Here is a 14589-nt window from a genome sequence, read left to right on the forward strand (position 1 = left end):
AAGCAAATGAAGCTTTGATCTGTCCCAGAGAAACTTGGGAGTTCTCAACTATACGTTTCATTTAAGGATCAATTTTGAATATACTGTTTCTCCTAAAATGGAAGAAAAAAAAAAACAGACATACATGATAGTGAAAAGCAATAAAATGTATCTAAAGAGCAGATCATTTATGAAGTTCATACTGAATCTGACTTTTGAAAAGTGTCTAAAATGTGGAAACAACACAGCCGAAAATTGACTTGAGGACGAAGCCCAATAGAGTGCAATTCTGATTGCAGGTTGTCCTCCTGCTACACAAACAGGGCCTGTGATTGGCTGTGGCTCTCTGTCTCGGGCCTTGACCGACTGACTGACACACTGTTGGCTCAGTCAACACACACAAGAGAGTAAGTGTGGGTATGTGTACACTTTTCCTGAATGGTGCCCAAAACATGAAAGTCTCCTTGTTGTGTTTATTCTTACAAGAACAAGAGGTGTGTGTAGGGCCAGTGAATCAACTGCTTTGATTTGTTAAGACCTGTCCAATCGCGCAGGCTTTGAGGTTGAATTATTGGCTTGTTGACTTCTTTGTTTCCTTAAAATATGCTAGTGACCGAATACACTGATTGGAAATACATGTCTTGGGGAACAAGCCTAAAATGCACACTGCACCAGGTGTTAGGTATCAAATCCTTTCTAACAGATGAAAGCTCACCTATCTGAGACAATAAGGACAAATTACTCTCACAACAAATGAATGAAGTAGGTTAGGGAGGCATCTATGGAGGAACCCCATCTCTGTTCAGGGTCAGGATGCCCTCTTTAGCTCCTCATCAGGGCTCTATGACCCCATGCATACACCTCCCTTTCCTTTTTGCCTGTCCCACCGCAATTCTGAACCATTACATCAGACGTTCACAAGGTTTTACTAAGCTTTAACAAGCATGTAATTCCCTGTAGTTTGTGCTAATAAACATGCTCTATACTCCTGAGATGAACATTCAGGTATGTGTTGTTATGACATATGGAAAAGGCATTAGACAAAAATATTAAATAGGCTATATCAAATTGGCTATAATTCTTAAAGGGACAGTTCACCCAAAAAATTAACATTCAGTCAACATTTCAGACCTATACGCCTTACTTTCTTTAATGTCTCAGTGTTTTTGTCCATTTAATGAAGTCAGTGGGGTCCAACGTTGTTTGCATAATAGTAATAATAATGTATAAAATGTATATAAATAATAAATAAATAATATATAATAAAATTATATTTATATTAATTTAAATATATATATATATATATATATATATATGTGTATGTATATATATATATATATATATATATATATATATATATACATACACGTAATGTTATCATGTCTGATTATTGATTATCAATTCTTATAAGATTAGAAAAAATAACCATATAATTAAGCATATTTTTTTCAGCCATCCCAAACACAGCATGAGGGTTCAAACTGTTTTAAAACCATTATACCGATGCTGGATGTCTGTCTGGTCAAAACGTCCTCAGTCAAGAAATCAGGCACTTTGCAATGAATAGTTCAAACTGGCTGGAAAATATTTTGCACAGTTCATGCTCAGCAGTTCTGCCGGCCCAGAGAGACGTGAATGTTGAGTCCTGTCCACCTGACTAGAGCTGGGCAATTAATCAGACAGCTGGCGCTCAGGTTAACAGCTCGCGCATATTCAAACGGAATGACTCAGAGAAAACAAATGACCCAAAAACACACATGCAGACACACTGAGGCATGAAAGGAAAGAAAAAAAGACGCCAACCAAATCCCATTTGGTCCCCCAGCCTAGAGGTGCACATCAATGATAGTGAAAGGTCACACGAGACAAATGTGTTAGCTTGGCTTTTGTTTGCTATGACTTGAGTGGCTGAAAGTGGAGGACAGTCACTTTCCAGACTGCGACTTTATCGACTTCCAGCTCCACTAGAGTATTTGAATGAGGATGGTGGTTTAAATCAGTTGTGTGTGTCATAAATGAAACTCAAACTGAAAGAAAATGACATATGTTTAGTCTGCCAACACCCAGCCACTCCTAAACATTCCAGACGCAAGAAGGCCAAAGGCTCCATACCTGTGACAGGCCACTAGACTGTGTGTTGGTTAGCTATTAGTGTTTCTGGTGCGTTGCGTTTGGTGGCGATTTGCATGTCCAGTGGTTATTTTAAAAGTTTAGGTAGTCTGATGGAGTTTCAGTGCTTTTTACACACTGGCCTGTTGTGTGCGTCAATCTGTTGAAGTTTCACTCACTGGCGCCACCCAGAGGTCAGAGGGGAAAAACAATTAACAACAGGTAAGCAAATAATATAAATACAGAAAAAGTATTTGATGTACTTCTTTAAATTCTTTATATTTATTAGTTTGTTAAACAAAAGTAACTATATTTTTGAGTCAATGACGTTTTTAAATCTCGTTATTTTAGTATTAATTCTATAGTATTTATTAACATTTTAAATTAGCGTTTATTTTTAGATTTTTATTTTAGTTTATTTAGGCTATATAGCTTTAATTCATTTGTATTTCAGTTTTAGTCATTTTATTTCAACTTAAACTTTTCTATTTAGGCTAGCTGCCCAGGTTAACATTTCTAAATTTTAATTAACGTTTTTCATCTAATATTTATGTTTTATTTTATTTTAGCTTTATTTAAAAAAAAATAAACTGGAAAAAATAAACAAATAATTACAATACAAGTACAATAATTACAAATAATCAGCAAGTACAACTGAATTATCAGTTGTATTAAAGTTTTATTTACAACTAAACATCAAGATAACTACCCTGGCATCTGAATTTATACAAAAATCTATTAAAAATGCAATTCATACATGCAACTGCATCTATGATGAGCCTGTTTTTATTTTGATATTTTAGGGGTGTAAAGTCACAACTCTAAGGGTGATACTATCACAATGAATATAAAGGGGAATTATTTGTAGCATCAATCTGTCTTTAGCCCAAACAAAGCAGGCCAAGTTCTCAGATTCAGATTCTAATTCATTCTATGAGTGGATCTCAATATCTGTCCACAGACATACTGAAATCAAGTGCGTGTGAATTTAACCCTCCTCCTCAAATCCACTCAATGTCCTCCACCTCCCACCCAACATACACACGCAATTAAACATTCAAAGGCAATTACCTGCATGGTTTCCTCTGCGATTAAGGCTAGGTTTGGAGCAGCCTCATTAATGCAGCGGCACGCAGGACGGCCATCAGCGGCCATGAGAAGTACAAATGCTCTTACCAAAAACCTGCAAAGCAAACACAGCTTAGTTTTCACAGAAATGCACTTCAGAAACTTTCAATTAGGCTCATTTGAGGGAAGTTCATTAAAAACTATCGCAGAGTCGGAACTATATTCATCTTATTTCTTAAGTGTTAAGGTAATTATACAGCCAGGCCCTAGGTTTTTTTTTTTTTTTTTATAAATAAATATATATATATATATATATATATATATATATATATATATATATATATATGCAGGACCAGATATTAATCAAACCTATATTAATCCATTTGTTTATGCCCATTTATTCAGTTTAAATTCAATCAAATAAAAAAACATCTAGCTGTGAGATGTTAAAGTCTGAAGTGAGAATAATTCAGAGAGATGCTTTTACAATCTCCTCAATAAAGGGCACTGAACCATCAGTTGTACAGTCTTATGTCTTTTATAGGCAATAATGTCATAGTCTACTTTTATGACAATGTAAAACAGTGATATTTTGCATGCAGCATGCAACTTTTATGTCTTTTCACATTCAAGATCTGTTCAAGGACGCTGAGCCTTTTCACACCACCACTTAGTTCTTCACTAACTGATACACAATCAAATCTGCGAAAACTCGAATACAACTAGATTTTCTAGATCTGTTGTTTGAATTCCTATAACTCTGATATTTGGAATCTAGAGTGCTGACTTTGGTTTGGTTTTCCAACAATTATTTCATTTCTGTACACATTTCAGTTTTTCTACATGAACATGAGTGTACACAGAGTCTCATGGGGTGAATCTTATTGCACCTATATTAACTGTGCAGGTAAGCTAAAATGCAACCGGGAACCTAAAGTGTCAAGATTTTTTTTTTCTGTAAGCAAATTGTCTTCCTGTTCTGACGGCAGCAGTAGCAGGTTATCTATTTCCTCTTTATTTCATTTTTTTTTTTGCCAGCTGTTAATGAATAACAGATGAGGTGAGAATCAGCATTTCCCTTTAGCTCAGACACTAATCAATGTTTCTGCGGTGTGTGTGTGTGAGGGAGATCTAAATGGAGGTATTGTTTCACTGTAACTGTCCCTGCCAACATTCAGGCTGAACTCAAACACAGTGTATACATGAGGAAGGTTAAGGTGGTGGTTAACAGTAATACATGGTACATGAGTCCACTGATAAGTTTGGGGAAAAATATTTTTTTTTATTTAATTAAAAAAATAAAAAAATATAATATTGGTAACACTTTAGTTTAGGGTCCAGTTCTCACTATTAACTAACTAGTTGCTTATTAGCATGCATATTAGGGTATTGGCTGTTTATTAGTACTTATAAAGCACATATTAATGCCTCATGACCATATTTTACATTCCTTAATCCTACCCAATACCTAAACTTAACTATACCTTATCTATTAATAAGCAGTAATTAGGAGTTTATTAGGCAATACTTGTAGTTAATAGTTAGTTAACAGTGAGAATTGGACCCTAATCTAAAGAGTGACAATAATATTTTATTTAATATTATTTTTATATTACTATTAATATTATTTTATTTATATTGCTTTCAACTTGGTTAATTGTATTTATTATTATTATTATTATTATTATATATTCTAAAGGTCAGAATGAATTTATTATATTGAAAGCCATAGTTATGTTTCTCGTTTATACAGTGCACTTAATGATGGATAGAAAAAAAGTAAAGTAAATATTTTCCATATATTTCTTTGCACACATTTATAATACTTTTCTTTAAATAATAATATTCACAATATAAATGAGTCTTTATAAATGCAAATTTAATCTTTGAAGAAACTGAAGAACCTTTAATATCCATAGAACCTTTCTTTATAGTGGAAAAACGATCTGTAGATTATTCAGATGTCCATCATACTAAGAAAATTGTTCTTTTAGGAACTGAGCACTGAAAGGTATGGGGAAAAAAACACGATTACACTTAATTTAGATGATCCACTTTAGACATTCTACTAACTATAAGCAACTTACCCTCATTAGAGTATTAGTAGACTGTTAGGTTAGGGTTATAGGTGTTATGGTTTGTGTTAGTAAGAATAAGTTGACATGTAGTTGCAAAGTCACTTCTAGTCAGTAGAATGTCTGTTGGGGAGCATCACAATAAAGCGTTAGCAGATATTAATCAGACAGTATACTAATACTCTAATGAGAGTTAGTTGACATGTAGTTGGAAAGTTACTTGTAGTTACTAGAATGTCTAAAGTGGAGAATCAAAAGTGGTCCACACTTTTCTATAAATAATCTAGTGTTACTCCAACTTTAAGAACCTTTATTTTTAGAAAATAAATAAGTGCATAAACTTTCATTCTCAGATGTTTCTTGTAAAATCCTCAAATGAGACAATTGTTCACATACAGTTAGAGTAAAGAGCTAACTGAATATGGAAAGCAGTTCAGATATTGTTGAAAAAATTTGGTGAGAAGTACTAATTAGATTGAAAAGAGAGTTCTCTGCGCTTCTGTACTCCACAGACAGTCCGGTGCAACCAGGGCAGGACAAAACAATTCAAACAAAAGGAATCGCCGGTGCAGCACAGATGTCTACTGATTAAATTATTTAATAAAGGTGCATAACAATAAATAAATGACTAACGTTTCGATGTGGTTACATCTTCATCAGGACTCTGATGAAGATGTAACCACATCGAAACGTTAGTCATTTATTTATTGTTATGCACCTTTATTAAATAATTTAATCAGTAGACATCTGTGCTGCACCGGCGATTCCTTTTGTTTGAAGTACTAATTAGATCTCTGACATTAGTTTGTAGACGGGTATCTTGGCAAATCGGCACAATTTGTGATCTTTTTGGATCTAGAAACACATGATATATAGGTTCTTTTTCATTTTTAATCTGAGAACACCTGAGAGTCTAGAGTCAGTCTACCAAGGAGATGTCAGTCGTGATTTGTCTGCATTGAAATACTGGAGGGGACTATGAAATCACCTCATTAACTTTTAGTTATCCAGAAATCACATCCCAGACAACAGAACCATGCAGGTCCCGATGGCTGCGTTCCGAATCTCTGAGTGTATCTGCTTGCCATGTTCTTTCGATGCCCCCCTGAGATCTCAATCTTGTGCAAATACCTGGCAAAATGCCACCTAATGTTAAAGCCAAAGTTATCCATTATTTCATGAGTAAAGAGAAAAACTTCACACTCAATCAACCGTGGCGTCTGTCCCAACGTCTCGAAACACCTTCGCTCCCTTCGCCACCATCACACACAGATTAATTTAACTCTTTGCGCTTAATGTGCTGCCACGTAAGACCAAAAAATGTGCTTAGACAAGATTCTTGTTTGCACGACAGCCCCTAAAGTGAGAAAGAATCGATCGGATCTTATCAAAGTGAGAACATTTGGACAGTCTTGTTTTGTTTGATGTTGTCACTATGGTGCTGGTGGGCCGATGGTCACCAAACCGGCCCCCCTTCTTTCAGAGTGGACTCTGCCTTTTGTCCCTTTGCTCTCCGTCTCCACGGTCCTCTGCTCCTCCGCTAATGAATTCATCTGCACATCTCCTTTCCTCAACCAGCACATTAACCCTGACCACTGGAGCCATCCTCATGGAAAAACGGTCCCTCTCCAAGCATGGAGAGCCGCATCGGATTGACCTTTCCACCTCGGCCCCCCTCGCGACCTCTCGCTCTGAGTCTCGGCCCATCTGCATTTCAACACAGTGCCAGCGCATACTCAACCTCCTGCCCCTCACGCCATGACACATTGTCAACAGCTCGTGGGGGTCTAAGAAACAGCCCTCCTGGGTGCCCGGACTGCATGCCACCGTATCGTTCGCTACATTCAGGAATGAAGCTGTGGAAATGCATGGGCGATTTCTATGCTGAAGAAAGAGGGAATGAAATTGAGCCGTTGACTTGTCCACCCCCCAGATTGATCAGACATTACTACAACCCCCCTGCTGAGACGGTCTACCAACAAACAAAAAACGAGTTCAGCAATGAAATACACTGTAAAATACGTTACTACATGTACTTACTGTAATAATAACAGTAAATTATGCATAATTACAAGTAACTAAACCTAAACCAAACCCTAACCGTAATTCTGTAAAAAGTACATGTAGTTAATTAATACAACAAGTGTAACCAATGTTTGTACTTTTAAATGTAAAAAGACTGCAAAAATGTCTGAGTAAAAACCAGTTACCGGTAATAGTAAAATACTGTTAAATGTACTATTAAATCTACAAATGTACTGTTAAATGTACAAATCATCTTACATCAATTTACAGTAAAAAGCCATAAAACTGATTTTGCCAGAACTCCCTGTGACACTTTTTTCATTTTAATAATTGTTTCTTCTTAGTTTTTTGTTATGCGCATTAGGGATTTATGTTACATCTTATGTTGTTAAGCCTAATATTTATGGCATTATTTTATGTCATGTGTGTTACGATAATGGTGTTTTGTATTTCTGTGTTTGAAACTGTGCACCTTCGATATATTTATGTATTTATCTCAGTTTGTGGACAATACTTGAACTTGAAGATGAACTTTGATTCATCGTGTGGATTTCTCTTTACCCTCTGTGTTATTATGGTGCTTGTCCAAAACTGATTTTAGTAGCACTGTAAAAAAATTATATGATCAGTAAACCATGGCAACTTGGCAACTTAAGTTTTTACATTACTTTAACTCATCAAAATAAGTTAAGCAAATTAAACTAATACAAGTTATACGAGATTCAACTGATTTTGTAAGTCAGTTTAATAAAAATTTAAGTTGAAATGACTTGTACAATCAAGTTTATTGTACTTAAAAATTTAAGGCAGCAACTGAACTTAAGTTGAAATAGGTGGAATTGTTTTATAGTGTGGCCTTGATAATTAAGAGCTGTTGAATTTACCAGTTTAATTTTGTGTGTGTGTGTGTAAATTACAGTTTTAAATTGCAACATTTGCAGGTTGTTCTGTAAATATGTTTAAATTTTTACTGTATTTTTACAAAATTATTCCACAGCTACTAAACAACCACAGCTGTCCATATGTTTTTCTATAAAAACAACAGGACTTTTTTTTCTTCTTTTTTTATACAGTGTAACATTATTTTTGCCCACCTTTAAAGCCAAGGTAGAGCATAACTGGCCCATCAAATCATGCAACTTGTTGAGGAGAAGGCAATCTATAAATGAAAAAAAATGTCATAAACCTACACATATTCAGAATTTTTAATACTATAGCCTACTACACGTTTTTGGAACCAGCATGCCTCGAGTAAGCAAGGTTTGGTTGAACTATTCCTGGCTTTCTGGAGTAGGCTACACCCCGGAACAAATAACTCTTACGAGCTGGACCTTTTTAACGAATTACAAACAAAGCACAACAAATGCAGTTCAACTAGCAAAGGAATGACTCTTATGAGCCCGATTTTTCAGTGAATCATAAACATAAATCACAAGTGTGCAGTCAAAATCCCTGACCGCTGTACATTTTAGTAAATCATTAACATAAAGCACGACAAGTGCAGACTGATTTCAAAACAAAAATGACTCTTATGATGATGAGCACATCTTTCAGTCAATCATAAACAAAGCACAACAAGGGCAGGTTGATTCCCAAATGAATGACTCTTATGAGCCCAAATTTTCAGAGAATCAAAAACATAAATCACAATAACAGCATTTTGATTGCCGAACAAATTACTCTTATGAGTCTGTTCATTTAAGTCAATCAAAAAAATACAGTGCAGACAGTGAGGGTATAAAAAAAAAATTATATATATATAATGACTCTAATAACACACACAGCTGTGAGACTTAATAGTTGCAGATTGATTGTTCATGTGAAAATGTGCAGTTAAACATATGAATTGTCTATAAAACAAATAGGCCTAAATGAAATGTTAACATTTGTCTGTCAATATGTTATTCGCTGTATACTTAAAGTCTATTACTGGATCACATTTATGTATATATTATATAATATATTTTCAAAAAATATCTTCCTCAAAAATATTACAAGAATCTTTAACTGAACTTTAGAGAACTTTGATAATTAAGTGAAAATGAAATCATTAAATGAATCCTAACATTTCGATGATTAGACACTTTACAAGACAAAACTACTGGAGATTTTTTATATCTCATTCCTCAGATTTACCACAGCAATGATCTTTGGGATTAAACCTTAACCAATCCATCCGTCTCCACATCGGTGCAGTGCAAACATGAACGAATGACAGAGAGAGAAGAAGGTCTTGCGGCGAATCGCTCATTGAGCGTGGAACGAAGCCTAAGGTTTCTCAGGAACACTCATAAAGCGTTGCGCCGCTTTACAACCCCATTGCTCAACATCACATGCCTTGAGAGACGGGATATTACCTGAGATAAGGCAAGAGGGATCAAGCTTGGCACCAATCTGACCTCTCCCTCCATCCCTTCACACACACAACCACAGGGAGTGGGACATTTTCATAAGGGGGGTTCCAGACCTCCTAGGGCTTCCTGAATGACATTAAAAGTCAGGCACTGATGCACAGTAGCTATGTGATGTATTTGCTAAAACTCTCTCCCTGAACCACTGATCCAGGGCTTGAATACGTTTTGCTGGAAAGCAGTGGAGAGTGAGATGTTTTGCCGAAATCAAAGAGGATCAGCTCGGTACCGCAAGGACTGTGTCACTTGTAGATTCTATAAATCATGTCTTGGTGATAAGCTAATTGCCTTATCCTTGACAGCAGCTCACTGAGAAAGCAATAAAGGGGCAGGATTACAAGATGTAGAGCCATAAAGAGCTGGCCGAGCAGGCGGTGGTGGAGAAAGAGGGAAGAGAGAGGGAATGATGCAAGAGAAAAGCACAATTAGAAAGTGGGACTAAACTAATGGTAAGAGCAAGACAGCAGGATGTTTCGCTTTGCCTTTAGTTCTGCCTGAAGGATCTTAAAGCCTGATGAAAATGACTGAAAAGGAACCAGGACAATGTCGCAGATCCAGGAAGTAACTATTCCTTCCTTGTTCATATGTGGAATCAAGGTCAAGAGGAGAACAACCATCAAGACTGTTGCGGCCTCATAAAAGACTGTGCATTACCTTTACCCTGTTTCCTTCAGTATCACTGACACTGTTGGCCAACAAGATCTCAAACAAAGAGTCTCCTTATACTTACACCGTTCAAATGTTTTAAAAGAAGTTTCTTATGCTCACTAAGACTGCATTTATGTGATAAATAAAGCAGTAGGAAAATTGTGAAATATTATTGCAATTTAAAATAACTGTTTTCTATTTGAATCTGAAAATGTCATTTATTTCTGTGATGCAAAGCTGAATTTTCAGTCTTCAGTGTCACATGATCCTTCAGAAATCATTCTAATATGCTGATTTGTGCTCAAGAAACATTTCTATTTATTATTATCAATGTTGAAAAGAGTTATGCTGCGTCATATTTTTGTGGGAACAGATACATTTTTTTCAGGATTCTTTGATGAATAGAAAGCTCAAAAGAACAGCATTTTTTGGGACATTATACAATTTACTGTCACTTTTGATCAATTTAAAGTGTTAATTTCTTTCAAAAAGAAATCTTTATGACCTCAAACTTTTGAATGGTAGTGTACTTATTCAAATAAGAGTCTCATATTTATCATAAGAGATTCGTATTACTGACAATGACAGACTTTTTAATGAAATTTAGTGGAGTCAAAAGTATAAGATATACTTTAGAATGTGATATAAAAATTGTATATATATATATATATATATACACACACTCACCTAAAGGATTATTAGGAACACCTGTTCAATTTCTCATTAATGCAATTATCTAATCAACCAATCACATGGCAGTTGCTTCAATGCATTTAGGGGTGTGGTCCTGGTCAAGACAATCTCCTGAACTCCAAACTGAATGTCAGAATGGAAAAGAAAGGTGATTTAAGCAATTTTGAGCGTGGCATGGTTGTTGGTGCCAGACGGGCCGGTCTGAGTATTTCACAATCTGCTCAGTTACTGGGATTTTCACGCACAACCATTTCTAGGGTTTACAAAGAATGGTGTGAAAAGGGAAAAACATCCAGTATGCAGCAGTCCTGTGGGCGAAAATGCCTTGTTGATGCTAGAGGTCAGAGGAGAATTGGCCGACTGATTCAAGCTGATAGAAGAGCAACTTTGACTGAAATAACCACTCGTTACAACCGAGGTATGCAGCAAAGCATTTGTGAAGCCAGTAGAGTCAGATGGTAGAGTCAGAATTTGGTGTAAACAGAATGAGAACATGGATCCATCATGCCTTGTTACCACTGTGCAGGCTGGTGGTGGTGGTGTAATGGTGTGGGGGATGTTTTCTTGGCACACTTTAGGCCCCTTAGTGCCAATTGGGCATCGTTTAAATGCCACGGCCTACCTGAGCATTGTTTCTGACCATGTCCATCCCTTTATGACCACCATGTACCCATCCTCTGATGGCTACTTCCAGCAGGATAATGCACCATGTCACAAAGCTCGAATCATTTCAAATTGGTTTCTTGAACATGACAATGAGTTCACTGTACTAAAATGGCCCCCACAGTCACTAGATCTCAACCCAATAGAGCATCTTTGGGATGTGGTGGAACGGGAGCTTCATGCCCTGGATGTGCATCCCACAAATCTCCATCAACTGCAAGATGCTATCCTATCAATATGGGCCAACATTTCTAAAGAATGCTTTCAGCACCTTGTTGAATCAATGCCACGTAGAATTAAGGCAGTTCTGAAGGCGAAAGGGGGTCAAACACAGTATTAGTATGGTGTTCCTAATAATCCTTTAGGTGAGTGTATATATATATATATATATATATATATATATATATATAGTATACTTGACAAGTATACAAAGTATACTTGAAATAAACTTCTTCCCTATAAAATCACATGAAGATCAAAAAAGGAATGAAATAACTATTTGTAAAGCGTAATATGTTGCATTGTGGGTGTGAGGATCTCTGCTTGCCTTTGTTTAGTGAATCAGGTGGATGGCAGTTCCAGGCCTGAAGTGTTGTGTTCAGCGTGACTGCCTCAGACATTTCCTGCTTGGCTTTGTTCGGCCCCATGGCTGCCTCTCAATTTAGAGCAAAGCTATTAGAACAAACTGCTCTTGGGGGCACAAAGGTAGATTGGGCATGACGCTAAGAAGCTAATCGCCCAAATGTCCCCTGCGCAAGGACAAACTTTGAGGACTGAGGACAATTGATCCAAAACGGAAAAGAGGATTTTAAGGAGTTCGAGCACGTGTCATTTGATCTAAAGTGCAGGTGAAACTTTAGAAACTTTTGAAAAATTAGAATATCGTGCAAAAGTTAATTTATTTCAGTAATTCAACTTAAAAAGGTGAAACTAATATATTATATAGACTCATTACATGCAAAGTGAGATATTTCAAGCCGTTATTTGTTATAATTTTGATGATTATGGCTTACAGCTTATGAAAACCCCAAATTCAAAATCTCAGAAAATTACAACATGAAATCAATAAAAAAAAGGATGTTAAATACAGAATTTTTGGCCCCTCTGAAAAGTATAATCATGCATATGTACTCAGTACTGAACCCTAACCTTTTAAGTTGAATTACTGAAATAAATGAACTTTTGCACGATATTCTAATTTTTCGAGTTTCACCTGTATTTAAATTTGAAATAAATACTGTTCTTTTGAATCATATTGATCAAAAACATTTCCACAAAAAATATTAAGCAGCACAATGTTTTTAACAGTGATAATAAGAAATGTGTCTTGAGCAGCAAATCAGCATATTAGAATGATTTCTGAAGGATCATGTGACACTGAAGACTGGAGTGATGATGCTGAAAATTCAGCTTTGTATCACAGAAATCAATTTCATTTTAAAACATATTATAATAGGAAGCTGTTAATTTAAACTGTAATATTATTGTTTTTACTGTATTTTTTTATCAAATAAATGCAGGCTTGGTGAGCAGAAGAGGCTTTAAAAAAATCTTACCAACCCCAAACTTTTGAACAGTATGTAAATTTAAATAAATAAACAAACAATAAGATGTCATCCAATCAAAAAATGAAGGAAAAAAAACTGATGTGATGTGTTTTTCTAGCTCTAAAAATTCTGACTATGGTCATCTTTTTTACTTTCTCTTCTGCCTCAGCATAATTAGCCTCTTTTAATAAAACAAGTGAGGAAATCATTAACTCTCAAGGGGAAATCCTGACTGTCTTATCCTTTCCAGCCTGGAAATATCACACCATGAAAACTATGTGATCTCGATAAGGACCATGGGAAGTTTCATTAAAAGAGACATCTTCATTTCTTTTGTGGTTTGCATTACTTGATATGAGAAGATGGGACTTTTCCAACAATCACACCTTCACACCTTTAATGGAAAACAAAGACACATTCATCATCATATCAGAATATGGCTATTCCATTTGCTAATTATGTGGCAAAAATAAATAAATAAAACAATCTAATCTGGCTCGAGCAAATACAGCAACCATGGATTAAAGGCCTGCCCTTCCGAAGCACTTGGCTTGGAATACACTTGCAAAACTGCGACAGCCATAAAATCAGAATGAGGAGAAAACAAAGAGCCATGCTCCAGCACATCTTATCACACATTATGGGCTGTAAAACAAACCGAAAGACTCTTCAGCTCAGGCGTGATTGGTATCTGAATTCACATGATTAGATTCGGCAGGTCAATGGTGTCACTCACACCAAACCTGCACAGGACGAGCGCAAAAATACCAAAATACAACATAAGAATGTTACCAACATGGTTGACAAATAACATTATGTAAATAAATCATATATAAGAGCGAAGAAAATAGGCTGTATGTATGCAACGAAGGGAATCAGGCATGTAACTTGAAATGATCTATCTATCTATCTATCTATCTATCTATCTATCTATCTATCTATCTATCTATCTGCCTGACTATCTATCGTTCTGTCCATCTCTCTATCTATCGTTCTGTCCATCTGTCTATCCATCTCTCTATCTATCTATCGTTCTGTCCATCTCTCTCTCTCTCTACCATTCTTTTCATCTCTCTTTCTCTGTCTATCTCTCTATCTTCTATCTAATCTTGAAAAAAGAATTTGTCAAAACAGTATTTAAAGTTTGTCCTGACAAACTGTCCTTTTCAATTTTAACATAGTCCTCCTAAAAATGTGTTTGGAGCTGTATTATAAAAAAAATGTGAAATCGCCAGTTTTTCTCAATCTCTTTGGCTCAATTCTCAAATTATACTTTTTTTCTCTCAAAACAATAAGTTCAGATCTCTGAACAATTAGTTTCTTGTTCACAGCATTTTTGAATTTCTTATTGATTTAAGCAAATTGCATGTG

Source organism: Scardinius erythrophthalmus, assembly GCF_964197995.2.
Source record: "Scardinius erythrophthalmus genome assembly, chromosome: 7".
NCBI lineage: Eukaryota > Metazoa > Chordata > Actinopteri > Cypriniformes > Leuciscidae > Scardinius > Scardinius erythrophthalmus.